Source organism: Meleagris gallopavo, chromosome Z, assembly GCF_000146605.3.
Source record: "Meleagris gallopavo isolate NT-WF06-2002-E0010 breed Aviagen turkey brand Nicholas breeding stock chromosome Z, Turkey_5.1, whole genome shotgun sequence".
Classification (NCBI taxonomy): domain Eukaryota; kingdom Metazoa; phylum Chordata; class Aves; order Galliformes; family Phasianidae; genus Meleagris; species Meleagris gallopavo.
In genome coordinates this window covers 40,441,774-40,447,044 of record NC_015041.2, presented here as the reverse complement: position 1 = coordinate 40,447,044, position 5,271 = coordinate 40,441,774, and positions in this window count along the sequence as shown.

The window sequence follows — 5,271 nt, the reverse complement described above, 5'->3', positions numbered from 1 at the left end:
TTGCCATCTTGACATTATTCCTCAGTTAATTGAATGTTTCTCTGCTGTGGGGACAGTTATATTAACAGTAGTTAAATAGTTAAAGTTATATTAACAGTAGATAAATTCACCTGGTTTGCAGTTCAGAACCGCTTGTATGGCCGAATCCCAAAAAACTCTGGCTATAAATCTAATGGGGGTGGCAGTTAAGAAAAAAGAAAAGAAAAAAAGAAACTACCTAAAAATAGAAAAGAAAGAAATTAATTAATTTAAAGAACAAAAACAAGGAAGCAATGTCAGCTTTTGAACACAATCTGGATGCTGGGAAGGATTAAAGTGATTTGAGACATAATAAGTCACTTACCTGAAGTTCCCATTGATTTGAATTTTTTCCAGAAATGAGTAAGAGAAGCTTTCTAGGAAAACACTTGAGCCTAGTCAGCACTACCAATGGGGTAAATCTGTAAAAGTCTCTATGCCATCAGTAAGACACTTGGGAATATTAATAGTAATGGTGAGAAAAAGTAGATGTTCAAGAGGATTCCAGGGGGTTCTCTCTCATCCCCTGACCTTTCTGCCAAGTTTCACAGCAGCATCTCTCAGCAAAGCCTGCTTTCCACAGTGCCTAAAGGAATGACCTTTGGTCCCTGGTAAAACCAATAAAACTCATATATAAATAGGGAAACTCATATATAAATAGGGAAACAAAGTTAAACTCGAGAGCTTCTGAAATAATAATAAAAAAATAAATTGCAGCATTATTTATTATTTATATCACAATAGCAAGTAGAGAAGCCAATCTAATTGGAAATTGCTTAAAGCCAGGCAATGTGCAAAGACAGCATGAACGTAACATGCACCTTAAACAGACCACGAGCAAGGGTGAGAGGAAACAAAGAAGGAAGTTAAATAATTACTGCTTTCCAGGACCATATAAATGCCTACAAAGAAAATTCAGGAAAGTTATATGAAGTGTATTAGAAATCTAATTATCAGCCTTGGTTCTTGCACAGACAATAACTGTAAAAAATTTTTTTATGGTATTGCATTTGTGTCAGGAAAAAAAAAGAGCAGAGAATGGAGACATTGCACAGAGATTTGACTGCAAGCTTAGAAAGACATAACAAAATCACTGCAGCTATTTACTGAAGCTCCTTTCTGACAGAAGAAGTGCTGAAATGGAATAGATCTACAAAAATTCCCCTTGAATTTACAATTGGAAGCTGCTTTTGTTTAAAGATCTTATTTTTATGTCACAGAAAAGCTGTGGGGTACTCCGCCAGATTCAGGTCTTTACCTGTTAAGTGAGAAGTGATTGAGCAGATAAAGCACATGGTCATTTCCACTCTCACCTTCCTGGTGAGTGGTAAATGTGCCTCACGATCCCTGCTGACAAAGTACCTGAGCTTGTGCATCAAGTGTATCCTCTGTGAGTCTAAGTGAGAAAGAAAGAACCACTATCTATAAAGCTACGAAGCATGTGGCATGAGTCTCCGAGTCAACAGGACATATAGAAGAGGTGGTATGCCAAATCCGTGCGAATTTTGAGGATTTGCAGGGACTTCCAAGGGGAAAAATAAAATTGAAAAAAAATCTGGAGGAATAAAAGTCTTCCCTTACTCTGGCTTGTTCGTGGTGAAGGACTGGGGATATCCACTATGGGAAAGTGCAATCCCCATGGAAAGATGGAGATCACAGTAGCTTTCTTTTTTAGTAGCAGATCAAAGGCTAAACTTGCTCCTCGCCCCTGCACCACCTGTCAGAGCTGTTCTTGAGTCTGGCTCTTAATGTTTGGATTCATCTTCAGCGCTGGCTGTGAACAGACCCTTGCAGACTCTGGCTGAATGAACAGAGCTTAACATGTTGCCTCTCACAAGTTGAGCTGCATTAGGGGCCCCTAACTCCTTGCTTGCAGAAACAGCAATAGAAAACACTTCTGCACAGGCTGCCACAGGAATGCCCAGGGTTGGCACAGGTCAGCAGCATGGGCCTGGCCAGCTGCAACAGCTCCATATATTGCTGATCCCACTGCTTGTAGCTGCCGTCCAAACTTTCTCAGGACACCCATGGCAATTCCAGAAATAGAGGAACAGCATGGTGTTTGTGGGTGTTACACCCACACAGTGTAACTTGGTCACAGCTAACATGTTCATTTTTATTGTTTATTTAAAACAGAGAACAACACATTGCTAGATTTGGAATTATTAAACTTTGTTTTTTTTTCCTTTTAAAAAGCAATCATTCTTTTGCAAACACGATCAAAGCAAGCAATGATGGATTTCTCTTTGTTTGGAATGCTAACTGCCAAGCACTCTGGCACACGGAGTGGGAAGAATGTCATTTATCATCAAAGGTTCATTCAGATATTGAGTTATTTCTGCCCTGATAAATTTCATTCTTTGGCATGAGGCCCTAAGGAAGCAGAAGGGAAAACTAGATTCTGAAAGATAAACTTCCCTTCTAACTTTAGATATGGAAGAGATAATTTTAAAAAGTCATCAGTAATGGGAAAGAAATGCAGAGAACAGTCACACTTTACTCAGAAGGACACAAGACAAATGTTCAGAAAGTGAAGATTGTATGTGTGGCTGTATATATGCAGCCTGGCCTGTGACTTGTCCCCTGACAACTTCTTGGCACAGTGTAGATGGACCTCACATGGTGCTGCTGGATACAGCTTTGAGGCACTGGGTGCTCACTACTTTGTGCTACCAGGACCAGCAGGATGCTCTAGGCACATGACAGGGAAGATGCCCAAGACTATGAGCATTATCAGAAACTGCCTAAAACAGAGAATGATGAATGTATATATCAGTGGTGCTCCTAGTGTGGGCAGTTCTCCACAGGAAGAATTCCTATATAAGCAGATTTTGCCCAATATCCTGCAGTATCCCTCTGATTTATGCACTTCAGCACAAAGTCTGGCCAATAAAACCTGGACATTCTCACTTAAATCAAGTGCATAGTGTGGAAGTGACACTCTGCACAGCATCCTTCATTATGCTTTTTGAATACGCACTACCAAAATAGGACAAAATTCTGCAGAAGGTTTTTTGTACAAATATGCCTAGTTACAACATTTCTATTTAAATATTCAGCTTTCTGCATAAGTTGCTTCTCAAAAGATCTTATGTCAGCATGTCCTCTTCATTATTTCTTCAATACTACCTATAACTTTTCAGGAGTCAAGAACTGAGAAACTGAGCTAGTGACAGAAAAGGAACTCGTGTCTAGAATGACCGGGTCTGCATCCAAACTCTGGATTGTTTGCGTGACCTACCTATTAGCCTTCTATGATGGTATTAACTGCATCAATAGACAAGAAGCGAGCCACTGATGTAATCTGCCTGGACTCCAGTAAGGACTTGGACATGGTCCCCCATAACATCCTTTTTTGGACTGAATTTGAATTGAAAAGGTATGGATTTTTTGGGTGATCTCTTTGATGAACAAGGAACTGTTTGCAAGACTGTACCCACAGAATTGTCTTAATGGCTCAGTATCTGGATGGAGGTCAGTGACAAGTTATGTGCTTCAGGGGTCAGTACAGGGAGAGATGTTCTTTAATATCTTATATTGTATCTTAACATCAGGGGGGTCAAGAGCACTCACTGCAAGTCTTCTGTGGATGACATCAAGCTGTGTGGTGCAGCTGACATGCCTGAGGGATGGGATGTAATCAAGAGAGACCAAGCCACGCTTGAGCAGTGAGTCCAGGAGACCCTCATGAGGTTCAACAAATCCAGGTGAAAGGTCTTGTACTGGGTTGTAGCAATCTCTGCTATCAGAACAATCTGAGAGACAAGAAGATTGAGCATAGCCACTGAAAAGGACTTGAGGGTACTGGTGAGTGGAAGCTGGATGTGAGCCAGCAATGTGCCCTTACAGCCCAGAAACCCAACTATATCCTGGGCTTCATCAAAACAAGCATGGCCAGCATGTCAAGGGAGGTGATCTTGCCCCTCTGCTCTGCGCTGGTGAGATCTCACCTGGAGTACTGTGTGCAAATGTAGAGTCCTCAATACTGGAGTGATATGGACCTGTTGGAACGTGTTCAGAGGAGGGCCACAAAAATGCTTCAAGGGATAGAATACCTCCCCCTAGGAGAAAAGACTGAGAGTGCAGGGACTGTTCAGCCTGAAGGAGAAAAGACTCCAAGGAGACCAGAGAGCTGCTTTTCAGTATCTAAAGGGGGGCTGTAAAGGGATCAAACTATTTAGCAGTGTCTGTTGTGATAGGACAAAGGGAAATGGTTTCAAACTAAAAGAGGGGAGATTTAGACTGGATATAATGAAAAAGGTTCTTAAAGTGATGTTGGTGAAACACCGGAACAGGTTGTCCAAAGAGGTGGTGGATGCTCTGTCCCTACAGACATCCAAGGTCAGGGTGGACCAGGCTTTGAGCAACCTCACAGAGCTGTGGGTGTTCCTGTTCATTGCAGAGAGGCTGGACTAGGTGACCTTTGGGACTTCCTTCCAACTCAATTATATGATTCTATGATTCCATGATTTGGTTTCTGGTTTTACCATGCCCTATCTGTATGAGCTAAGGCAAGCTATAGTGTTTTTTTATGCAGAGATTTCTCATCTTGAAAATGGTTACGATAGTATTTTCTCTACATCATACGATTCTCATGAACTAAAGTCCCTTAAGAATAAGTTTAAAACCAATGCTAACAAGGGCTGCAGCAGCACTTTGCAAGAACCGGATGATGTTCACCATCTAAATAGGTGCGTGAAAAATGCTGCTGGTGTGGATTCATACTTTAGTTTGGAAGTGAATGATTTTTATTTTTATTTATTTATTTATATAATTCTAAGACAATGTACGGTCCTAGCAAGTGGTGTGGAGAGCACTCTGCTCAAGACTCCTGATGCCGTAACAGCTACTTGGGATCGGTGAACCAATTCCTGCTTCACCACCCACTCTACTGTCGGTAAGATGGTGAAGTCATCAGCAAAATGCGGGGCTCGCTGCTGTGAACGGCCTGGGGTCTAGTTCAGAGCCCTCTGCCGTGCTCTACACTCCTCTCTCCTGGAGCTATGATCCGACCGCATCAGATCTCACTAACTGCTTTCCCACGGCCTCTGCAAGGACAGCGCACTCCGGCTGATGACTAAGCAAGCTACTAATCCCTCACGGCTGCACAGCAGGTGAGGCGAACCGGGAGGGGTCCGGAGCTGGGCCTGCGGGCTGCGGCAGGGACCTTCCCGCTGGCCACGGCGGCGGCCGGGCTGCCGGCAGCTCTAGTACCTTATAGAGGCACCGTGCGGGGCGGGCAGCGACAGCTTG